Raw genomic sequence first — 27057 nt, 5'->3', positions numbered from 1 at the left:
ATAATTTTTTTTGAAGAAATTAAGTAAAAACTATCGATCGAGTAAGAAAAAAAAACTTAAGATGCCGTTTTTTGCCAAAAGTATTCAGAATATGTTTTTTGAGTATTTTTTTATAAGTAATGTATATAATGAGCTTTTATTTTAGATATTAAATATTGAAATCGGTCAAGTAGTTTACCTTGTAGAATTTTTTGAAATATATTTTGAAGAAATTTACACTCACATTCAAACATTCATATTTCGTGAAGTATGAGAGGTATCGGTGTCGAGTTTTTTTTATAATACTTAATATTTATTCAGTAATATATACATGCATTAAACTATTCATGTTCCATACATTTTTTTTGAGAAATCAAGTAAAAACTATCAATCGAGAAAAAAAAAAACTTAAGATGCCGTTTTTTGTCAAAAGTATTCAGTATATATTTTTTATGTATTTTTTTAAATGTAATGTATATCATGAGCTTTCATTTGAGATATTAAATATTTAAATCGGTTCATTGGTTTAGTTTGTAGAATTTTTTGAAATATTTTTTAAAGAAGTGGCGCCATCTCTGTTCCTAAGGGGTGAAACTGCCGCTGCTGCGGGTCAAATCGCTTAGTTTGGTCCCTACTATCACTGTGCAAAGCGGCTTGCTTTTATCATGAAGTGCAGCATTTTGTTCATAACAAGTATGGCTATTAACTCGTGAAACTGTGTTGTGAAACAAACACAAACATAAATGCTACGAAATTATGACGTATATAGGGTTGCCATATGGAAGAATTAAATGTCCTGATAAAAATCCTGACATCACCCTAAAAATCCGGACATTTCTTATAACAGAGATTTGGTGTAGCTTGAACGATGCCCCGGCGACGCGCTGCGCTCTGCGGTGTACTGTCAAATTATAACAAAATCATCAAATATCTTATGAAGCTATGCCTTAATAAGACACAAAATCATTTAATGGACCTATTTAAACGATTAAATTCGACCTAAGTATTTTTTTTTTACTCTAAATTTTTTTTGTGTCATTTAGAAAATTATGACATAGTATCAGATTGCATTGGACGTAATTGACACAAACTGTGTTTTCACACTAAAAACACTATCCTAAATGCAACACAGTTACATGTTTTCTCTCGAATATTTTTTTCTCCGAAATAATTCAAAATAAAAAATAATTACCACAAATTAACAAATTACTAAAAAAGCAAATTATATATATGACACAAAACAAAATGTAAGATTTACATCTTAACAAAGTATTCATAAGCGAAAACAGAATTGACTTTAATATTTTTATAACCTAGGGGTCAAAATATAGCCAGCGGTACAGGTCTATGTATCGTGAGGTCTTTCCCTAAAAATCCGGACACTTGCCAAGTCCGGCCGCAATCCGGACAGAGGTTCAAAAATCCGGACGTATGGCAACCCTAGACGTAAATCAATTAGTTTCTATCAGCTAAGTTTTCCAATCCTTAGTAACTTTAAGCATGCCAGTCATTTCTACTAGCGATATTAAGAGCCTAGTAGGCCTAGTGCCTTAAAGGCAAGGCTTCGCATAAGGTCATTCGGCCTTATTTTACTTCTATGGTCACAGTTGTTGGGACTTTGTATGGTTTAAGGTATTTGACTCGTGGAAAAGAAAATGCTTTAAGCAAAGATAGATATAACTCCGTATTATCCTCTTTGCTTTTAGTAAACGGTCAATAAAAAGCAAGCATAGGTAATCCTAATACTTTTTAAGTTATGTTAGAAATTTAATCTAAGATTTTTGACCTTATTTACAAAACTGCAAGCCTAGTTAATTTATATTTTGTGACAAGTGCCAAAGTGACAGATATTATATGTTGAAAAAAAAATTTTTTTTTCTCTTTATTTAAGAGCTTGTCACCGAGGTGAACATGTCGCTCCATAGAAAACAGCAATACAAAAAGTCTGGAGCATCGTCGCAAGGTTGCCAGCCTGTCGATCTTTTATAGGATACATTTCGGAGAGTGTGCCGAGGAACTGCACAACCTTATTCCTCCGTCCCATTTTTACCATCGGACCACACGACAAACGGCACTCCGGCATCGCTTCATGGTAGGAATTCCAAAAATACGCACGAAGCGTTTTGCTTCCACATTTCTTATGCGAACTGCCAAGGAGTGGAACGCCCTGCCCGAGTCTGTGTTTCCGCATGAGTACAATTTGGAGCTCTTCAAGGCAAGAGTTAATAGGTATCTCATAGGTAAGCGTGCTCCACCGTAGACCACATCATCACTTACCATCAGGTGGGATCGTGGTCAAACGCCTGCCTATTCATCATAAAAAATAAAAAAAACAATGTTCTTACAATTAACAGCCTTTCGTACAAGCTGCAGTAGCGCCATGGCGGAGTCTGACAGAGAGGAGCAGCCAGAAAGCTATTGCAGCTCCCGACATTAATCGCGACTCAATATATTGAGCCATTTGAGCCTAAATAAAAATTTATAGATTTACCTATTTCCTTCCAAACTGTCAAAAAACATAATTATCTTTCTAGTGCACTATGTCAGAAATTTAGTCTGATTTTTTTTTACCAAACTACCTACATAGACAATTTCATTGTTTGTCTGTATGTCGCAGCTTCACAGGCGATAACAGCAAAGTAATTAAGTGAAAGTTGTTGCGTTGTCTGTTTGTCTTGCTCTGAGGTAACTCTTAAACTATTGGTTATTCATGGTATTAGTACTACACGCCGTACACGGTATGAATATTAAGGAAACACTGACAATTAGAGAAGATTACTAGACTCACTTGCACCATCCCACTAACCCGGGGTTAAGCGGTTAAACCGTTAATGTCAAATTGTACTGGTAACCATGGTAACTCCAGGTTTAACCGGTTAACCCGGGTTAGTGGAATGGTGCAAGTGGGCCTTAGTCTTTTTAAACTCACTAAAAAAAAAGAAAAAAAAATTGTATGTAATTTGTTTTACGCTCCTAAATCTCCCAAGTCCCAATTCTTATAATAATAATAAAAAAGTCAAACGAAAGGGCATAGCTATGGTTAATATACATCAAATTATATAATAATATTTTCCATAATGCCAATATCAATATCCAGAGAGGAAAATGAGGACTACGTTTGTATGGAGAAGTTCGTCCTCTTTCCTCTTACAGATTCCTAATAATTCGATAGTGGTGACCTATTTCGCTCGGTGATTCACCAGCCTCGGTAGCGCAGTAGGCAGCGCGTAAGTCTCATAATCTTAAGGTCGTGAGTTCGATCCTCACCCGGGGCATATCTTTTTGCATTTTTTTCTTCATTCCTTACCATTATATTTTTTTAAACCTTCCCCGTATTAATTACAACAAAACAAGGTCACAGAACTTGTTTCGCTACCAATTGTCGCAACTATCAATCTATACGCACTAGGCGGTTATTATGAAAGAACACGCAATTATGTTAATCCGGCGTCTTCTAAACAATGCGTACCTGCTATTCCAGTCTACCCACATTTCAAACTAAACGTGCCTAATTGCTACGCACAAATAATGAGCACACCACACAGCTCATAGTGAAAGGAGTTTTTAACAGATTGATTACAGCGCCACCTATCGGCGGATAGATGAACTATTTCTGATGACTCATTTTTGTTTCAGGTTCACATTGACTAGTGACATTCATAACAACGTAAGTGGAATTTATGTTTTTTTTTTTCTTGAATAAAATTACGTAATGTTTACATAAACAAGCTATTTTGCTATCGATAGGCCATCTTCAATGAAATTAAGACGATTCTCGCTGATTTGGCCTTGAGCGTCTCAGCGTCTCTGTACCCGCACCCCGCTCACTGCGATCGTACGTGAATTTCGTCTCGGTGCGGCGACTGCGGCGGAACGAGGTTCAAAGAATAACCTACAGCCCAGAGGCGCGCGGCATTTGGCGCCATACCTCGTATTTGTGTATCTTTTGCAGATATTTTGTTGTTTGAGTATGAGTAGATTATGCGTGTAGTGGTCGTAAATTATAATAAAAATATATTCCCTTATGCATTATACTTTACAAGCCTCAATTAGTTAATTTGTGTTTTATCTGTTTCTTACAAATAAATACCTAAGTCAAATCGACGGATTAAGATTTATAGCTAAAGCTTGGTATGTACTAAATTGAGGCGTACAGTGCGTTTATTTTATACAGTTTTTTTTATCCGTAATAAATAAATATAAATAATGCCATTAATAGTTAACTTATAAAATTAAAGTACCTACTAGCTTCATATACTAATACAAATGTGTTATTTTTCGAAGTTCGAAGTTTTCTCAATCATTACGTGGGAATATCATCATTATTAGGGTTCCGTACCTCAAAAGAAAAAAACGGAACCCTTATAGGATCACTCGTGCGTCTGTCTGTCTGTCTGTCCGTCTGTCACAGCCTATTTTCTCGGAAACGACTGAACCAATTAAGTTGAAATTTGGTGTATATATGTAAGTTTGTGACCCAAAGACGGACATGTAAAGTAAACAAATTAATTTTAAACACGGGGGCCAGTTTTGGGGGGTAAAAGAGAAAATAAAAAAAAAAAGTTTTTCAAACTATATCGTGTTACATATCAAATGAAAGAGCTCATTGTGAGAATCTCAAATGTATATTTTTTATAATTTTAGGATAAACAGTCAATTCAATTCAATTCAATTCAATATATTCTTCACTCAAATAGGCCTAGCAACAAGCACTTTTAAATTGTTTAGAAGTTATTCACGAAAATAGGCAAAAAATGAGCATTCCCCCCTTTATCTCCGTAACTACTAAGTATAAAATTTTGAAAAAAATACACAAAATAGATCTTTACCTATAGATCACAGGAAAACTTATTAGAAATGAGCAGACAAGCGTGAGTCGGACATAATTATTTAGTTTTTGATCCAACCCCTACGGGTTTATTAAAGACATTTCACGCACGCTTCACATAAAAAATAAATTGTTTAATTTGAGTAATGTACGGAACCCTTGGAACGCGACTCCGACTCGCACTTGGCCGGTTTTTATTACAAGCGCGCCACAACCAAATCAGCGCTTTGCAGTCATTTTTTTTAGTGGTTAACGGCTATGTATGATGAACCCCTGTGGACGTCAGCCGCCGCTCCGTTGATGGGTTGAGGAATGGCAGCCACCGCAACACGCAAAAAAAATTGTTATCGCCTCCCGCTTGATACTTTGTCAGATGATAGTTTAGATGCTATTGTGAATAAAAAAAATGGTCAGCCGGTTGTATCTCGGTGGACCGTCAGCTGGTCACATGAACATGTAAAAAAATCTTTTCAGTCATCGCATCCCATTTCATACTTTGTCAGATGGTAGTTTAGATGATATTGTTAATAAAACAAATCGTCGGCCGGTTGTATCGCTGTGGAAAGACCGTCAGCTATTAAAACATTATTGTTAGTTTAAAAATAATTTTAATTGATTTAGCCGTTTAGTAAAAATAACCAGTTAGCCGCAAAATGGCCTGTTTTATTATTTTTATTACGGTAAAACTATAAATATCCGGAAATAAGTTTAATTTTATAATTGTTGAACAATAAATGAAGATTCATATATATTTTTTTCATAATTTTTTGTTTACCCATTTAGAAGACATAATACACCAAGTTGACCCAATGAAATAATTACTGAAATCCAGAAGGAGATACAAATAATAATAAAATAATAAAACGTTTATTAACAGGCAAGGATCACCCATGAAAAATTTACAGACATAACTACAATTACACTATTTAACACTAATTACTACTTAACTAAACCTACAATAAACATAATAGTAAGTTTTTCCGTAAATAAAAATACGATAGGCCGTTTTGCTAGTTCTTAATCGATTAAAATTATTTTGAAACTACAAAAACAATGTTTTTTAAAAGGTACTATTCATACATACAACGTAATAGGTAATAGGTAGCTTAAATATGTTAAATCAATTATTTATTGTTTCGAGATGGAATGGAACATTATTCAAAACGTAAAACTTGAATGACATTATAATATGTCGGTTAGAAAACATTTATTTATTTATTTCAAATGAAGTTTTCTCAAACATACGTATATCATAGTATATTATATACGGATATTATCATTACATTCATTGTAATAGACCGCAAAATACCGTGTTGCGCTCGCTAATGCGCGTCGCAACCAAATCAGCGCTCTGCAGTTATTTATTCTTTGGCCACAATAACTCCGATATTATAGCACTTTGCTTGTGCATAAGCGAACATAGTGCAAGGAAGGCACGGAGCGACGAGCGACACAGCCTCCTCGTCTCAAAGCTGGCACACGACTGCCGGCCACGCCATTTTCAGGCTGCATACGCATGAAATGTGGAAAAACGTTCGTTTTCTTAAGAAAATATTTTTTGATTAAGAAAAGCTATGTTGCATTTGTAGAACCTGTTAAAACATATTTGTTAGTTTGAAAATAATTTTAATCGATTAAGCCGTTTAGAAGTTATAAGCAAAGTTAGCCGCAAAACGGCCTGTCGTGTTATTTTTTTTTCGGTGAAACTACAAATTTCAGGAAAAAAGTCAAATGTTGCGATTGTTGTCCATAGAGTGAAGATGCATATATATTTTTTTCATAATTTTTGGTTGACTCATTTAGAAGTTATAAGCTCTAAAAAGTAACAGTTTTTGGCCAAAAACTGCGCGAAGCGCCTTAATAAGCGGATGGCGATACTTGTTTAGTAATAACTTTACCGGCTAAGCTTTTTCTGTAGTATGCATATCGTTGTATCTTATTTGTATGTAATTAGGGTTCAGAATGGCGTGTGTTTCATTGCACAGGTGCAAGCCAAGATGGCGGCGGTCAAACAATGACGCCATTATGTAAACTATCTAAGGTCATCGTAAGGCCGTGCAGGTTGTGCTTTGGATATTCGATTTTTAAGTCTTCACATTGGATGCGAGCGAGAGGTGTGCGACCGGGACATCGCTATATTGCATAGCGCCGTCTCGCTCACACGTGTTCCGTGGTGAACAACTTTCTTTGTTAAATAAGATTGCAAGTAAACACAGACTTCATGTAAGAATAAACAGCTATTAGTTAGGCTTCTTATTGCGATTACAGAACCGGAATTACGTAATTTTTCATACGCATCACCAAAAATAGATAAAACTCCGTAATAGATGGATACAGTACAGTCTAAGGAAAAAACGTGCCTCGAAAGTCAAGAAAATTTGATTCTCGTTCAGAGGGCGGTACTAGTTTTGGCCTACAGTCGTATAGATGGCGTTGACGGTTTTGTTTGTTATTTAACAATTTTAACGCATATCAGTGAAAGAACATGGGTCAAAATCATAAAAATAATTAATGCAAATAAAAAAAATCATTTATCTATATTTAAATACATTTTATCGTATTTTTACAATTCTTCAACTTTAGTTTTAAAGTGTGTCGACAGATGGCAGTGAATTTACTGGGGTTACAAAATTTACTATGACAGTACCGCTCTAGTATAAGTTACTCTATGGCATCACTAACTGAGGTCAATGACTAAATTAGTTTTAAAAATTAATCGTAAATAGACGAGTTTTAGATATATATATATATATCATCATCATCATCATCATGTCAGCCGATAGACGTCCACTGCTGGACATAGGCCTCCCCCAAGGCTCGCCACTCCGACCGATCCTGTGCCGCTCGCAACCACCGAATTCCCGCGACTTTCACCAGGTCGTCGCTCCATCTCGTTGGAGGCCTACCGGCAGTTCGTCTTCCGGTACGCGGACGCCACTCCAGAACCTTCCGGCCCCACCGGCCATCAGTTCTGCGAGCAATGTGCCCCGCCCACTGCCACTTAAGGTTTGCAATTCTGCGAGCTATATCGGTGACCCTAGTTCTACTGCGGATATCATCATTTCTGACTCTATCACGCAGAGAAACCCCGAGCATAGCTCTCTCCATTGCCCTTTGCGTGACCTTGAGCCTTCTTATGAGGCCCATCGTTAGCGCCCACGTCTCAGATCCGTATGTCATCACTGGCAACACACACTGGTCAAAGACTTTTGACTTAAGACACTGCGGCAATTTGGACGAAACGATACTGTGGAGCTTCCCGAACGCTGCCCAACCGAGTCGGATTCGACGAGTGACCTCTTTCTCGAAGTTGGACCTACCTAACTGGACTGTTTGTCCTAGGTATACATAATCGTCAACAACTTCGAGCGCAGAGCCTCCGATTAATACGGGAGTTGGCACAACATGGACGTTAGACATGATCTTCGTCTTGTCCATGTTCATTTTCAGACCAACTCGTTCAGATACTCTGCTGAGATCAGCGAGCATCGCACTGAGGTCCTCCATGGTCTCAGCCATGACTACGATATCATCGGCAAACCGAAGGTGAGTGATGTACTCGCCATTTACATAGATGCCTCGTCCTTTCCAGTCCAGAACCTTAAAGGCATCCTCCAATGCAGCGGTGAACAGCTTTGGGGAGATTACATCTCCTTGTCTGACTCCCCGCTGCAATGGAATAGGCTTCGAGCTCTGGCCCTGTAGTCGGACGGACATGGTGGCGTTTTCGTACAGACACTTCAGCACTTCGATATACCGGTAGTCGATTTGGCACCTTTGGAGAGACTGCAGCACAGCCCAAGTCTCGATCGAATCGAAGGCTTTCTCGTAGTCCACAAATGCAAGGCAAAGGGGGAGGTTATATTCCTCAGTCTTCTGTATAACCTGCCGCAACGCATGTATGTGGTCTACGGTACTATAGCCTTTACGGAAACCTGCTTGTTCGGGAGGCTGGAAGTCGTCAAACCTGCGTGCGAGACGGTTCGTGATGACTCTCGAAAACAGCTTGTAGACATGGCTCAGAAGTGAGATGGGTCTATAATTCTTCAGCAAGGTGTTATCACCTTTTTTGAAGAAGAGCACCACCACACTTCTGTTCCACGCTTGCGGCGTTTTTCCTTCGCGCATGACGGAACTAAACAGCGTCTGAAGGGCCTTAAGGACTGGTTTACCACCCGCCTTCAGGAGTTCGGCCGTAATTCCGTCATCACCTGGGGCTTTGCCATTCTTAAGTTGTTTGAGAGCCATACTAATCTCGTACAGGCTGACGTCCGGGATATCTTCGGTATAGTGTCGAGTTAGTCTAGCTCTAGGGTCTCTAGCTAGATCCACGACGGGTGCTCGGGTTGTTGTGTATAACTGTCCATAGAACTTCTCGACTTCTCCCAAGAGCTCAGGTTTGGATGAGATGATCCTGCCGTCGTCGGTCTTCAGTTTTGTCAGTTGGCTTTGGCCAATAGACAGATCTCTGGCAAACACCTTCGAGCCTCTGTTGCGCTTGATAGCCTCTTCAATACTGTTAGTATTGAATCGGCGTATATCTCGCTTCAGAGACTTCGAGATCCGTCTGTTGAGCTGCCTATAACGACAAACGTCACCTGACGACTGCAGAATCATCTCACGCCTCACCTCCATGAGCTTGAGAGTGGAGTCCGAGAGTTTCTTGGTTCTTGTACGACGAGTCTTGAAGAACTTGGACCCGACCGTATGAACAGCTTCCACAAACCCGTCGTTGTAATCGTCCAGGTCGCTAGCTAGGCATTCGAACCGGTTTTGAAGTTCGAGCTGAAAGCTCTCGGGGTTTTGGAGCTGGGCCGGTGCCGGGCGGAGCGTAGACTTTATCAGTCGAGATCTCTCAAGCCTAAATTGAATATTCAGTGTGCCTCTTACCATACGGTGATCGCTCCCGGTTTTGACCGAATTGATCACAGAAACATCACTGAATATTTGCTTCTTCGTCGACATGATAAAGTCGATCTCATTCCTTGTTGCACCGTCAGGGCTCACCCAGGTCCACTTCCTGTGCTCACGTTTCCTGAAGAAGGAGTTCATCATATAGAGTCCTTCCTTCTCCATGAAACCAGCCAGTAGGTGGCCCCGGTGATTCCTACGCCCCACTCCAAATTGCCCCACTCTCAGCTCTTCACCGTCTCGTTTGCCCAGCTTAGCGTTGAAGTCCCCCATAACAACTGTGAAGTGAGTTTTGGAGCTATGCATGGCTCTGGAGATATCCTCATACATAGCCTCCACCTCATCGTCGGAGTGTGTCGAGGTCGGTGCGTAGACTTGTATGACCTTCAACGAATAACGTTGGGTCATTCTGAGTACAAGGCACGCTACCCTGTTCGACACACTCTCGATCTTCACCACGTTGTTTACGAGGGACTTGTGGACGATAAACCCGACACCTCCCTGGGACCGTTGTTCGCCCTCCCGGAAATAGAGCAAGTTGCCGGAATTCAGAGTTATCATGTCCTCCCCCTCTCTACGGACTTCCGATAACCCTATGATTCCCCAACGTAACCTGCTTAATTCTTCCTCCAGTTCTAATAACTTTTCGTCGGTCCGCAGCGTACGGCAGTTGTATGTTGCCAGGGCCAAGGGTCGTCGGTTATGGTAGCCGGGCCTCTGCCGGTGATTCACTGTAGCACCCCCTGCCCCGCCATTACCCTGGCCGCTACCGGAGCCAGGAATAGCGGGGCTGCCGGGGACTAGGGGTCTGGGTTTTATTTGTGTCTGCATTATTTTGTTTTTTGTTTTTATCCCTTGGGGGGGATTGCCGTAGTCGCCACGCTTGGCAGGCGGGTTGGCGACCGCAGTTTGATAGAGGTAGTTCTCGGAGGACGCTGCTGCCCATCCACCGGATTTCCTTCAGTCGCCTCTTACGACACCCACGGAAAGAGAGGGGGGGGGGTGGTGCTATTCTTACCCGGCACCACACGGCTATATATATATATATATATATATATATATATATAATCCCATTTTCCAAGTAGAGTCCGACGTCCGTCGAAGCTAAGTTTTCAAGTATCGGCCGTATTCGAACAATGCTTATAAGATGTCAGAGCGATACGATACCGATTTGTCCGTGTCTAAAGCGACATTTCTTCAACCAAAAACGTCACTTTTAACACTGACTGATCAGTATCGTTATCGTATCGTTGTGACATTTTGCAATATTCGAATACGCCCGTATGTGACTTCTATGGGTTATGTAGGATGTAGGTATGCATTTATGCACCGACTGGATTCCCTTTTAAATGCTGCAGGCTAGCTTTTCATAAATATTAATTTCTTCGTGAATCAGCAAGTAACAAGATGCGTAAGAATAGTTTTTCCGTGGTAAAGTTTACGTAACGTTATAAAATAATAAAAAGTTATAAAATTTGGATTCTTACTATATAATTATAATTATTTCTTCATGATTAAATTGCATAAGCTACAAATAGGGACATTCTTACACAAATTGGCTAAGTCCCACGGTAAGCTCAAGAAGGCTTGTGTTGTGGGTACTCAGACAACGATATATATAATACCTATACAAATACTTAAATACATAGAAAACATCCATGACTCAGGAACAAATATCTGCGTTCATCACACAAATAAATGGCCTTACCGGGATTCGAACCCAGGACCATCGGCTTCACAGGCAGGGTCACTAGGTCACTACCCACTAGGCCAGACCGGTCGTCAAATGTTACCCATAGAAACACACGTCTCGTTTCTTGAAGAAAGTAAGATTTAATAAAGGCGTTGTTGTTTACAAGAAAAAGGCGGTAGCTAGTCCGTCAAAATAAATATATTCCTGTAATACTTTGTAACGGTATTAACAATAATACTTGAAAGGACTCTATTACCGTACTTATATCCTAAGGACAATCATTTTAAAGTAATTACATTGTATTGAAACTATTGAAGTTTGAAATAAACACGCATTAAATTAAAATAGTTTAGTTACCTATTTAGTTGCCGAAATTTTAATTGTGTATTCAAAATCTTGGTATGCTTTGGTATGCTCAATTAATTCACATATTAACTGACATACCTACTTACCTACATAACAGAGGCACGACACTGACAAGTGCGTGACTAAAGTGCCGACTTGATCTGTTTCGTACAACATTCGTACCTACCAACTGTTCGCATGTCTCCGATAAATGTCTTAAAGGTCTTTCAAACCTTGGTTAAGATACAAAAGGGGCCCACTGCCTATCAGTCCGCCGGACGATATCGGCCTGTCAGTTAGAACAAAAATTTGACAGTTCCATACAACTGACAGGCCGATATGGTCCGGCGGACTGATAGTCAGTGGGCCCCTTTTGTATCTTCTTGTTGGTCGATCTTGTTGATCTTGTTGTTGGTCGTAGTTATTTCGATAGCACGATGAATATTACCTTTATTTTTACAGATCTTGGCCATATTTAAATTAGATTAGCTTGAACTTGACTTTATGGTTGCCCGTATATTAATTACTCTATCCAAAGGGAAAGGGAATATGTATTCACCGATCAAATCTTTTACGTTATATGAACCAAACCAACCCATAGAAGAAACCGATAGAACTTTAAAAATAATTTAACAGTTTCTCATGAATCAATATAACTTTTTATATGAATTATCCAGTGTTGGCCGAAACGTTAATGTAATTAACCATTAACCAGTAAAAATTGAACCAGTGAAATTGAATTGAATTGATTGAAAATATTATAATATGGTTAATGGTTAATTGCAATTAACGTTCTGCCATCACTGGAATTATCACCATATTCAACATTGGCGTAATTGCCGTACTTTCCGTTGAAAATTAAAAATCCACACAAGTGAGAGTGCCGACCGCATGTAATCAAGAGTTCCGTACTTTCATGTTAAGTGTGGTAGGTACACTTATGTAGGTGGTTGGTAACTTGGTACTACGTACTTAGGTCATAAATTAGCAACGGAAACCTAATAAGCAATTATGTTGAGGTAGTTTCCCCGATTGGGTAGTAATAATTACCCAATTTTAAGGATAAGTCAATTCAAACGCTCTAATTTATATTTTATTAATCCAGCAGAAAATTATTGAATTTTTGAAATAAAGAATTTTACCGAGTCAAAAATTAGAAATGTGTTTTTCTGTCCATCATGTCCATGCATATCGAAGGAAAAGTTAAAGAATTTCACTTACGCTCATTTTAAAAAGGAACAGGTGGATCCAAATTCTTAACAACATATTACTTATCTATGAAATTTAAGGTTTTCTCAATCAATGGACTGTAAACAGTTTCCAACTATAAGACCGGAGTTTTGGCGAAATCGCCTTTCCACTGCCTCGTCAAGCGGGTTACAATTATGTATAATTTCTTTCGTGTTCAGCTTGAATACCATCAAGTCTTAATATGGAGCTGGTACTACAGGTACAAGCTATAAAACCATAAAGGTGACGAAACGGAGATGAGAGTGGTTTTTTTAAATGTTGAGGCGAGGCGACATTTCAATTTACTTTCTTGTACTTGTCATCAAATATTTATAACTAATGTTGTTTGACTTTGTAAATTTCATAATCATTTGGAATATATGTTAATACTTAGTCAACATTGCCAAACGGAAGGTTTTTTTTCAACGTAATTTAAAAGAATTGGCTAATTTAAGATAACGTTATTTTGTAAATAACGATGTTTTTGTAGAACTCACAATAACAGGAAAATTGAGTATCTCTTCTATTTATTTCTAATTGAAAATTACATGTTATTTTCACTTAAAAATATCACAAAACATAATCACATGCAGTTTTATTTACTGTAGAATCTGTAAGATCAAGATCACTTATCCTATCAATTTTGAACGACATATACATTGTTTAATTAAAACTGCTAATTCTTCCTCCTTTTATCATCTCCAAACAAAAGCAATGTTTTCTAAATATTGAATCCGCGAAGCATCAAGCCAAGCATCATTAACACGTTTTAGACTAGCGTTGCGTCACGGCTTTGCCTGCATTTGCGAAACGCGACCTTGACAGCGTGGCGTAGGTCGCATCTCATTGGTAGTAATTATACGCCCACTATTTCGCACATGGCTAACATAAGCAGCTAGCAATTATTAGGAATTTGAATTTGAATATAAATGAAAGAGGTCAATGCTTGAAATTGTGCTGTGTGCCAAGCCAACATTACCAAGATTTCAAATCAGAGAGTCCGTCCGAGTTTACTTTGCATTTGCACCGACTTGGTCGATTGCGGCAAAGTGTACACACAGTCTTCTTCTTTGTTTGTTTGGGGTAAGGGTCTTTCAAAGAATTTTATTTCGGGTTGTCTGTGTTAATGTTCTGCTTCTGGATCTCTCTTTGCACGTTGGACCACCATGTAGAAGGTGGCCTGCCTGCCTTGTCCCTTCGGCTGCTGGGCTGCACACACAGAAAACGACATTCAAAGAATTTTGACGTTTGTAGTGGGCGCTTCCAAACTGCCGCTTGCAAAGTCAGTGCAAGCAGATAAAGCATGCACTCTTCCGGGTCTACCTACTTATGAATGAGTTTACGAAATCTTCTCTATAAATAGTAGCTTACTTATTATATTATGATGACAAAAATGTGGACTGATCTTAGCATTTGGGTGCATTTAAATATACATTTGCAATTCAACTCTCCATCATCATCTTCATCTTCCTCGCGTTATCCCGGCACTTTAGCCACGGCTCCTGGGAGTCTGGGGTCTGCTTGACAACTAGACCCAAGAACTGGCGTAGGCACTAGTTTTACGAAAGCGAATGCCATCAGACCTTCCAACCCAGAGGGCAAACTAGGCCTTATCATCGTCCAATCCGTCATCGATTTAAAATACTAGAGTACATATTTTAAATCGATGCTGTCCGTTGTACAGTCAGCGGCTGACTGTACAACGGACAGCATTGATTCAGCAAGTTTGGCTGACTGTCAGCCAAACTTGTAATAACGTTACACAAACATGCCATGTTAAATAAAAAGCGCGTAATCAAAACACAATTCGCAGTCGGAATGTGAAGAAATGCCACGCGATTCAGATGTTAAAGTGGATTATGAAACTTATGAATCAACTTGTCCGGTTGTATTGAACCACATTGAACCAAATCACTTGTACCACTGTCCACAGTTAACTGACATAAACCTTATTGCAAATACATGAGGTCCATCGATGGTCAGTCAAATACTTTTAGCACGCCGATCACGGACATGGCTGTCGATGCGAGTCCATACTTCATTCATTGTGAGTCGCTCTCACAGGGCGCGGCACTTTCGTTCGTTACACAACCTTTTGTTACGCGGAAAACGACACTATTGTTATGAAAGAAAAGGTTTAAGTCGTTTGGGAAAATAACAATCAAACCATAGGACGCCAAGCGTAGTGGTTTTTTCTGTTTTTGTCAATTTTGATAATTAAGAAAATAAATAAGTTTAGTCGGTACTGCAACTACTGCAGTTCGCGGATTTCAATTACACAGTTGGATCGGTTGGCTTCCAATCTAAAAACTTTGTAAACTTTATTTTCAGAATCACTATTTGTTAAAACAACTCATTAAACCATTAATTAAGAAAAGAAGTCAGCTGAGAAGTATACTATGCCATGTATCATACATAATGTATAATAGAGTATATAATACGTCATTATGTTATAACTATAACATATTCTAAAGTAATTTCCAGTTAAGTACCGTTTACTGTAAATGCTTTAACAATATCATAAACTATAAAACATTGCGGCGGCTCTATTAGATAATAAATCATTGTCTAAGACACCGCAATTTATTTCTAAAGATGGTCTTTAATAAATAAATTTACTATATTTTTGTTTTACGTTAAGTAGCAACCGTGACATACTTTCTCCTTAGGGCATATTTGATTAATTTTTTCCGCCGCCGCGTAGGTATAAGAACAATGAACCATCTGTCAATGTGTTGTGCATTTTGATATCAGATATGTGTATATGAAAACATTATTGTTCCAAAGTTAGTTCAAGTTTATATGTTAATTAATCTATTACATAATTAATGTCATTACCGGGTCTAACGCGATTAAATTTCATTATTTTACCTTTTCTCCGACGTTCTATCTATTACACTTTAGTTTTTGAAATGAATATATCGTTTTATTTTATTATTTTCTCTCTCAAGATGTCCTTTATTTTAATAATTAATGTTGAACACACTGTTATGTGTATGTTAAGCTGAATATCACTCTCTCACTGTCAAGTAAAATAGGTTTAAAGCATTATTAAATGTATTAATAATAAATGCGCGAGTTCTCATTTACTTCTAATTTGTAGAAAATGTGAGAATAATAAATTAATTTCTTACATGACAGGTAAGAGTGAATTTCTAATGCTCGTTAAATATTATTTAATAGGTTTAACGTTAAGTGATTGATATGAAAGTTAACACTTGTTCGTGCTATTTGTTTTAACGCCTGTGACTGTGGTACTGAAAGTGTAAAAATAGATTGTTTGCTAGATTTTTTATGTAATCATACGGTTGGGTGCAAATGCAAGGTCAATTAGTTCGTTTTAAATGACGTTGTTGTTAGTTAGAACTTTCATGTGCGCCACTTTATTTTAAGTGTATTTGCGAAATAAATGAAACCAGCCAAAATATGTGCTTTTTATTTATGAAATAGTAAAAATAGCTCATTGATGTAACTATATTTTATTCAATACGATATTTTTATTATTATGTTTTTAATTAATTACAATTACAATAAAAGCTAATTTACAACTCTCAATAACTTATTTCATCATTGGACCATCAGTGGAAATAAAAATATCACCAGTTTTCTTGTTATAGAAACGAACAAGTGTCTTTACATCTCGGCCGCATCCTGCCATTCCAGCAACAATGGTTTAATTGAACGATGCTATCGACCACCATTGTCTCCTAATCTGAGATCTGTAGAAAGCATACTGTTTTATGGTTTTACTTGGAATCGATCTTTGCCATATCTAAGTTTGTTAGATGCTGAGAATCTTTCACTTTTATCTTTTATGTTTAATTGGTGACGGCATTTTATGACCGTGAATTTATCTCTCTATCTCATTGTTAATGTTAACTGCGATTTATCTAAAAAAAAGTTTTAAGATATATAATTAACATTAGATGTCATACACTAAGCATAATAAAAGCCTTTAATAGCCGAGGCTGAATTGGAACCAGCGTCTTCAGCATTCGCGGTTGATGCCATATTCATACTAGTAACACGAATCAAAGTAGGTAATATAAAAAAAATATTATTTGTTATCGTTCTGAGAAAACTTTCGAAGTAGAATAATAATAAAAACAGAATACGTTCGTTAAGTAGTAAATTTAATGTACCTTTAAACAGAGGTTCTCTGTAATACTCATTTGATTTTCTTTAAAATAAATTTATAGCTAGAGAGATGAATTTGATAACCTAACCTAACAATATCGATATAATTCTTTCTCACTTAACATAACTTGCAGCATCTTGACACACCTCATGCGTGTTTGTCATACACTCAAAACCAAAGCATCACATCTCCATCTTAAGTTTAACTTACAACCTTTTAAAAAAAAAATTATATTCACGTAACAGTAATAATTCCAAATGACAAAAGACATAAACGTGTCAACTTTCTAAGGCGCATATGACTTTGTTCGATTGGTAAGGTATAATGTCGCTATTAGCATGTAATGTAACACCTACTGATAAGTGTCACTTTCCATTTCTAGTTCCGTCCCTGTGGAGGGCTTGACTGACGGCGTGGTATGAGGAAGACAGGTTATAGTTATGATATGATATATGACACTGCTGGCACACTGCACATAATATTCGTAACAATCCATTATCAATCAATACAATTGGTAATTGACATTGAATGTTGTAACAAAATATTAATGCTTTTATTGATAAATTCAAATGGGTAGTAAAGTTAAAATTCAACCAAAGATATATGTCATATACGTAACTCCTTCTCTTTGATAACTAAATGAGCCAATTTCGTTAGCAAGTGAAAAAAAAAACCGGCCAAATACGAGTCGGACTCGCGCACGAAGGGTTCCGTACCATTGCGCAAAAAAACGGCAAAAAATCACGTTTATTGTATGGGAGCCCCACTTAAATATAAATTTTATTCTGTTTTTAGTATTTTTTGTTATAGCGGCAACAGAAATACATCATCTGTGAAAATTTCAACTGTCTAGCTATCACGGTTAATGAGATACAGCCTGGTGACAGACGGACGGACAGACAGACAGACGGACAAACGGACAGACGGACAGAGGAGTCTTAGTAATAGGGTCCCGTTTTTACCCTTTGGGTACGGAACCCTAAAAAAAACATAGGTACTTCAGTTTTTTTTAGATACACTTAAATATAACATTCACAAAGAATACTTTTTATAGGTAGGTAAGAACACAATTTCAAAAGACTTTTTATTTATTTTATAGTCGTAGCTTGAATATGTAAAATACATTAAGTAAATTTAGTCAGTTTTACGTTATACATATTATCAATAAGATTAATAATTATGTGTGCCAAATTTAAAGAAATTATGTAAACTGTAGGTAAGGGATGTTGAATGCCATGTGCTACATTTAAAATATATTGTGCAAATAAAATTGTAGGCCAAACAGTGCAAATAAAATCCAACCTTACACGATACGTGACAACTTATAGGTCAAGTTTACGTCTCACAAGGAAAATTGCCGGTTTGTTCTTGAAAAACAAGCCTTTAAGAATTAATTCAAGTATTTTTATAGGAACGTAACTTTTCCTTTCTTTGAAACAATGTATTTTCATTATTGAAAATTGACCCTATCAACCTTAAGAAATAGTTTTCACGTTTATTTCGGTTACGAAATGCACAGAGCAAAACTTTCGATACAATTCTCGCAAACAAAAACTAACAAACACTTTCATTAGTCTGTGAGGTGAGCAATTTCCCCGCGGGCAAACTCACGTACGTCCTAGTTCGGGTGGAGCGCTTTCCAATGCGAATTTTGAACAGGATGAAAATTGATTTTAGCGCCATCTATCGTTGAGTAGATGTGTGATGCTGATGTTTTATTTACATTTACTTAAAACATGAATCTAGTATAACTGGATCGGTCATGAGGGGTGGGGGAAAATGACCGAACGGGATAGTCTTATGTATCTTTCAGTAGGAGTAGCAGAGAAAGTGCTGTTATTGTTTGTCCTTGTCATAGTTTCACTTTTCCACCGCTGCCACAACCGAGGTTGTGGCAAACAAATAAGTACGTGACATGTCATGTTTGTTCGTTGCTTGTTTAATTATCGTTGTTTTGTATGAAATTGTGCTTTCTCTTATGAAATATAGTGATGGTTAGCGTTTTGAATGCTTGAACTATGATAAAATACTGGTGAATTGTTCTGTAATCGGCTGTAATAGCTGCTCTGAGCAAAAATATGAGATCATAACCTTTCACACGTAAGTACGGTATTTTACACCTTTCTCCTAACGCAATATGTGAGAATAACATCGTAAAATTACGTTACACTCAAAGCAATGTAGAATCAAACGATTTCAATAAAAATATCACAATTATTTACGCAAATTAACAAAACATTACTTGTAAAATTATCCGCCCAAATTACGTAGGTAGGTAGGAGTCTGAGGTCAGCCATTTTTAAACTTCTTCTTAATTTAGCTGCATAACAATCATGTTAGGGATACCAGATGAAAATATCATAATTTTATGGGTAATTTTGACCTCGAAGATTTTTCGTACTTCTAATTCCAAAAAATAAATAAACAAATGTTGTGAAGATTAAATGTGGTGTACATTAATTGGTGTGATTGCGATTTGTGATTTCTTTAAATTAAAACCCATAATACATTTTATTTACTAAACATGTTTAGTTTTGTACCACCTGCGCGAATTATAGGAGGTATTTCATTGTTTATACGCCTAAAAAGAACGGCCCATTGACATTTTATTTAACATTTTTTTAATACCGTCAAACAAGCTAACTTTGCCTCCAGGGTAATCGCCCCAACGTGATATCAAATATTGGGGTAATTTTTACCAATATGGTATCCCCACGTTTATGACGTCATCTATGTCTATCCCTTACGGGCGCACGCGTATAGCTGGTCTATGTAATGCTAGGTCTATGACTTAAAATCTCAATACGGATATTACGGAAAGATGAATTAAACCATAGAGTAACTTATACTAGAGCGGTACTGTCATAGTAAATTTTGTAACCCCAGTAAATTCACTGCCATCTGTCGACACACTTTAAAACTAAAAATGAAGATTTATAAAAATACGATAGAATATATTTAAATATAGATAAACGATTTTTTTTATTTACATTAATTATTTTTATGATTTTGACACATGTTCTTTCACTGATATGCGTTAAAATTGTTAAATAACAAACGAAACCGTCAACGCCATCTATACGACTGTAGGCCAAAACTAGTAGCGCCCTCTGAACGAGAATAAAGTTTTCTTGATTTTCGAGGCACGTTTTTTCCTTAGACTGTACCCATCTATTACTAAGTTATATCTATCTTTGATTAAACTGATGTTACAGAAATAATTGTTGAGATGGCGAGATTTATATTACCACAAATTTCTCGTAAATATATTTTGATAAATAAAAATCATTGTAAGTAATTTTATCCGGTTCCGGTGTTCATTTAAACTTTTATATTTTAACAAAAATAAAACATCATACATACATTACATCCGACTGCTGGGTGATTTTTGAATTTCGAGCGCTCTAATTCGTCACTCGAAAATCTGTGGAAAACGGCGCAATGCAATTTTTGAAGTACGAGCGATAGAAATTGGGAATCTAGTGGTATTAACCATTCGTTTTCATTTCTACTAATAAAATTTAAATGCTTAGTAGTAGAGATATTATTAAAGGGGGGACACGAAATCGAGCGATCGTTATTCAAGAATCGGCCCCCTGGGCATGTGGTACAATTTACATTTCAAAGATAAGCTAAGATAAGATAAGCTATTTAAGCCTTATGTTAGCCCGATGCGGATTGGAGATACACCTTTGACTTTATTTTACAAGTAAACTGATTATATATTTAAAAAAAACCGGCCAAGTGCCAGTCGGACTCGCGCACCGAGGGTTCCGTACTTTATAGTATTTATTGTTATAGCGGCATCAGAAATACATCATCTGTGAAAACTTCAACTGTCTAGCTATCACGGTTCATGATATACAGCCTGGTGTCAGGCAGACGGACAGCGAAGTCTTAGTAATAGGGTCCCGTTTTTACCCTTTGGGTACGGAACCCTAAAAACTAAATGTAACATCTATCTATAAACTTCTGTTTTAAAATTCTAACAATAGTACATAAATACATAATTTTACGTAACTTCACCCGCCGGTGGGTTAGCGAAGATCTCACGACCACACGATGACAAACTATCGATGTACAGCGCCAATTATTGCGATTACTGCGTTTGCGCAAGTCACGATCTACGCACCGATAGGGCTGCCACCTGTCGTGCAGAGTTGCTAGCGTGGAATTTTAAGTTGCTGTACGATACCGTTATTTTTCGGCCCCCCTGGGACATAAAAAGTTAAAAACGGAGTAAATTTGGATACTAAATGGCTACAAAAGTTGCTATTGGATCCTTTAAGATAACATTAGTTGTGCCATAGAGTAACTTATACTAGAGCGGTACTGTCATAGTAATTTTGTAACCCCAGTAAATTCACTGCCATCTGTCGACACACTTTAAAACTAAAATTGAAGATTTGTAAAAATAGGATATAATGTATTTAAATATAGATAAATGATTTTTTTTATAATTTGCATTAATTATTTTGATGATTTTGACCCATGTTCTTTCACTGATATGCGTTAAAATTGTTAAATAACAAACGAAACCGTCAACGCCATCTATACGACTGTAGGCCAAAACTAGTAGCGCCCTCTGAACGAGAATCAAATTTTCTTGATTTTCGAGGCACGTTTTTTCCTTAGACTGTATCCATCTATTACGGAGTTATATCTATCTTTGGTTGTGCTGTTTTAAATTCGCTCAACTATTCAACACCATATTTGTGAATGTGGATCATATTTTGTTGCTGTATTTAATGGACCTATTAACCTTTTAATGGTATGCGTATTATCGCATTATTACGTCGCGTCGCAAGCTGTTCGTTCTTTGATTTTTTTTTCGGTTTTTAGGGTTCCGTTCCCAAAAGGGTAAAAACGGGACCCTATTACTAAGACTCCGCTGTCCGTCTGTCCGTCTGTCACCAGGCTGTATCTCATGAACCGTGATAGCTAGACAGTTGAAATTTTCACAGATGATGTATTTCTGTTGCCGCTATAACATCAAATACTAAAAACAGAATAATATAAATATTTAAATGGGGCTCCCATACAACAAACGTGATTTTTTTGCTGTTTTTTTCGTAATGGTACGGAACCCTTCGTGCGCGAGTCCGACTCGCACTTGGCCGGTTTTATTATTTCAATAGCAACAGCAACAGTTTGAACGCGGTATACGGAATACCTAAGTTTAAATATTTTGATGCAACCTTCCTAATTTGCTGAAAAGGTTCTATGCCAATCCTAATTAAATTCCGCCAGGACTAATAAATGTTAACATGTATACAAGTACCAAAGATAGATATAACTCCGTAATAGATGGATACAGTCTAAGGAAAAAACGTGCTTCGAAAATGAAGAAAATTTGATTCTCGATCAAATGGCTACCTTTGGCCTACTCTCGTATAAATGGCGTTAACGGTTTCGTTTGTTATTTAACAATTTTAACGCATATCAGTGAAAGAACATGGGTCAAAATCATAAAAATAATTAATGCAAATAAAAAAAATCATTTATCTATATTTAAATACATTCTATCGTATTTTTATAAATAGCTTCTTTTTTAGTTTTAAAGTGTGTCGACAGATGGCAGTGAATTTACTGGGGTTACAAAATTTACTATGACAGTACCGCTCTGTATAAGTTACTCTATGCAAGTACATACCTACATATTTCAAGTCAGATATACAAAGGTAAATCGTAGTCAAGTCTTTTATATTTGCATGCAATCATATTAATTATTGCTATAGTCAATATTGTCAATAGTAAATGTTTCGTGTATAAATACTGTCTACTATATACTGTTGTAAACATGGATTCGTATTTACATCGTTCTTGATCTAAGGTTAACTTTTTTCACTAGAATATTAATCCAATTGGTCTTTATAGATCAATTACACGCGTTATGACTATGACCTCCGCTACGTTTTAAACTGCGATTAACCTTCAAACTAACGTTATTTAACAAATACTTACAATTACCACATACTACACTAGTAGTATTCACTTCGTTATATAACTAAACTGGTCATATAAAAACACGATTTATATAGTATAAAACAAATATTTCGGGTATTTATCTACACTAATCTACAGGCATTCGACGATAAAGAATGAATGACACAATATTAGCAATGACTTGACTTGAGGTCAGCGCATGAGCCATATTAAACTTAAGTAATATCATAGTAATTGTCAATAATTTGAGCCATTTGAGATTCGCAGATGACATTGCCATACTAGCTGAGACTGCTAAGGATCTAGAAGGTTCTGAAGGGCAACTACAGTCTACATATGAAGAAAATTGTCATGGACACCTGCCTCTTGCCATGCCTGCTTTACGGCTGCCAAACATGGACATACACAAAAACAATCCAACTTAGGATCATAAGAACCCAAAGAGCAATGGAGAGAAGTATCCTTAAAATAAGGAAGATACATAAAATTAACAGCAAAAAAATTAGGCAAAAGACCAGAGTAGTCGATGCTCTCACACAAGCTTTATCCCTAAAATGGCGCTGGGCTGGCCACATATCACGCTATACTGACAAGAGGTGGACCATAGAAACAACAAAATGGAGAGGACCACCAGGAGGGCGGCGCGCTGGCCGGCCGCAGCAGCGTTGGGCTGATGACCTATCCCAGGCTGTGGGAAAGCAATGGATGGCAATAGCTTCAAACAGAAGCAAATGGATTGAGTTGGAGGAGGCCTTCACCCAAAGAGGGGTTCACCACTAAGCAAATTAAGATAGATTCAACCTACAAATGTAACCTAAACTTAGTGTGAATAAACGGCTTTTTTATTTTATTTTATTTTAATTGTCAATCATTAGTTAGATAGGTGTCTATAAAATTAAGTGTCATTTTGTATGGGATTTTGAGTTTCCTAAACGTCCCGCTTGGCGCGCAGTTCAAAATCCCATACAAAATGACACTTAACGCAAACGAGTACGTCACGTCACGCTATCGAATGAAATTTACACTAGGGGTTCTAAGGGCCTACCACGAAGTCACGTTCGACGTGTTGCCTCCCTGTCACACTTACGTATGAATCTACAAGTGCGACAGAGAGGCAACACGTCGAACGTAGTTCGCGGTAGGCCCTCTGATTCTGATAGTTCAGATGACAATCTTTTAGTATTAATATTTTATGTAATTATTCAAATGTTGCTTTAGTGTCATCGTTTTTTTACTCTCTTTAATCATCATCAGGCGAATGATGGATGTCATTCTCCATGTGGTAAAAATAAACATCACTCGTTACCACCACGCGATTGAAAGACGCAAAACAAACATTGTCATTACAACGTAGCCAACTGCTACCATATTATATGTACATGATTTCTTCAATCGGTTAAAGATTACTACTGTTAATTGCGGCGTCAACACATTTTCTTGCTCCGCCTTACCAGTGGCGTTAATGGGGGGGAAATAGGCAAAAGGCAGCAGCAGGGAAACTTTTGTCAGTCGTCAGGGGGCGCAAATTTGGTGACTGCCCCGGGCGCCATATCCTCTAGCTACGCCCCTGCGCCTTACGTCTTCACCTTTTTTCCAAACATATCTCAATCTTTTTTACGACTTACGAGTATTAACCGTTCGTTCATAAACAAACTTCGAGCATTCACTTGCTCGCGAGCGTGACGGGATGACCACTTTTACTTTTCACAAGTGCAAGTTTTAATGAAGAATATGGCTGGATTTGATTCGGTTACTTTAGAAAAGGGGTTATTATATTTGTTTTGAGAAAATTGGACGTTCGCGTGATGGAATGTGAGAATCTGTGGTTATCTTTTTAACTGTAATGACCGCAATTTTGACCTACAGATGTCTCAACAGCTGTTCAACCGGGTTTAAGAGCCCGTAGTCGATTTGAAAACGCGCGAAGATACGACTTTTACACAGTAACCGAACGCCGGCCGCTGCTTGAAATAACGCGACCGCCTAAACAATATTGATACTTTCGCAACATTATGCGCACTATGCGTCACTATAACTTTAATTAGGTTAAAATAAAACTTTCGGTAAATTTGATATAAACGTTTATTACTCTTAACAATTTTCCTATGTATTCATATAATACATACAAATTATATAGCATGATGATAATGATTTGCACTAAGGCAATATCTTATATATATATAATCATCTTACTCGCGTTATCCCAGCCTTTTTGCCACGGCTCATGGAAGTCTGCTGGGGTCCGCTTGGCAACTAATCCCAAGAATTGGCGTAGGCACTAGTTTTTACGAAAGCGACTGCCATCTGACTTTCCAACGTTCCAACCCAGAGCGGAAACTAGCCTTTTGTTGAAATTTGGTATACAGATAGTTTGAATCCCGGGGAAGGACATAGAATACTTTTTATTCAAGAACTCACCCTTTAAGGGGGTGGAAATTTGTATGGGGAATCAATAAACGCTGAACCGATTAAGATGAAATGAGGTATGGACATAGTTTGAGTCCTGGGGAAGGACATAGGATAGGTTTTACCCCAGAAACGGGGGGGGGGGGTAATGGAAATTTGTATGGGATCCAATAAAACCGATTTGGATGGAATTTGATATTATGGAGATAGTCTTAATCGTTGGGAAGGGTGTATAATAATTTTTATTTCCAAAGTCATCCTCTTCTCTTCTCCACTCTTCTAACACTCGCTCAACGTGTTGTTGGTTGTACGATGAATACTGCTCAAGACCTGGAACACCTGGAGTGCTTCTGGGTGCAAAGGGTCAGGGGTAACACACGCTCAACGTGCCGCTGGTAGAGTATGATGGGGAAAACTCAAGACCTGGAACACCTGAAGTGCTGCTGGGTGCAAAGGGTCAGGGGTAACACTCGCTCAACATGCCGCTGGTAGTGTGTAGTGTACGATGGATACAGCTCAAGACCTGGAACACCTGGAATGCTTCTGGGTGCAAAGAGTCAGGGGTAACACTCGCTCAACGTGCTGCTGGTAGTGTATGATAGGGAAAGCTCCAGACCTGGAACACCTGGAGTGCTGCTGGGTAGAAAGGGTCAGGGGTAACGGGTAACACTCGCTCAACGTGCCGCTGGTAGTGTATGATGGGGAAAGCTCCAGATCTGAAACACCTGGAGTGCTGCTGAGTGCAAAGGGTCAAGGGCAAAAGGTGGGTAACACTCGCTCAACGTGTTGTGGGTAGTGTATGACGGAGACAGCTCAAAACCTGGAACACCTGGAGTGCTGCTGGACGCATCGGATCAGGGGTAAAACTCTTTTAATCTGAAGTTGGTAGAGTATGCTGTAGGCAGGTTAAGTTCTTCAAGACCTGGAACACCTGGAGGGCTGCCAGATGAAGCAGGCACCTGACCAGAGCTACTACACGTTTAACATGCAGTAGGTACTGGGGGTTAAAAGGGGGTGGAAGTTCTGATAACAATAAATGAACCTGAGTTCCACTAAGTACAGCCAGGGTTCATCATCAGCTCTATCTTGGGTACTGCTCTCCCATTTGCTCATCAAGACGTGTCAGAAGACCAAAACAGCGTGTGCCTATATTGCACCAAACCTGAGTTCCACTAGGTACAGCCAGGGTTCAGCATCAGCTCTATCTTGGGTACTGCTCTCCCAAGTGTTCATCAAGACGTGTCGGAGGACCAAAACAGCGTGTGCCTATGTTGCACGAAACCTGAGTTCCACTAGGTACAGCCAGGGTTCAGCATCAGCTCCATCTTGGGTACTGCTCTCCTAATTGCTCATCAAGACGTGTCGGAAGACCAAAACAGCGTGTGCCTATGTTGCACGAAACCTGAGTTCCACTAGGTACAGCCAGGGTTCAGCATCAGCTCCATCTTGGGTACTGCTCTCCTAATTGCTCATCAAGACGTGTCGGAAGACCAAAACAGCGTGTGCCTATGTTGCACCAAACCTGCGTTCCACTAGGTACAGCCAGGGTTCAGCATCAGCTCCATCTTGGGTACTGCTCTC

The 27057-nt window shown here is 38.0% G+C and overlaps 1 protein-coding gene and 1 non-coding gene across 5 annotated transcripts in view; both read left to right on the top strand.

Annotated features, from left to right (window-relative positions):
• LOC134754755 (uncharacterized) overlaps positions 1 to 27057 on the top strand; it is a 104687-nt gene that overhangs the window by 32141 nt on the left and 45489 nt on the right. For all 4 annotated transcript variants that reach the window (XM_063691104.1, XM_063691112.1, XM_063691122.1 and 1 more), the window contains exon 2: positions 3616 to 3646. The gene's annotated coding sequence lies outside the window, so the exon portion shown is untranslated. The remainder of the gene's footprint in view (positions 1 to 3615; positions 3647 to 27057) is intronic.
• On the top strand, positions 3182 to 3254 carry Trnam-cau (transfer RNA methionine (anticodon CAU)). The gene has a single exon. It is a non-coding gene; the product is annotated as a tRNA-Met (tRNA).

This window comes from Cydia strobilella, chromosome 2 (genome assembly GCF_947568885.1).
Source record: "Cydia strobilella chromosome 2, ilCydStro3.1, whole genome shotgun sequence".
NCBI classification, from domain to species: Eukaryota; Metazoa; Arthropoda; class Insecta; order Lepidoptera; family Tortricidae; genus Cydia; species Cydia strobilella.
This window is presented reverse-complemented; position numbering and strand designations above follow the sequence as displayed.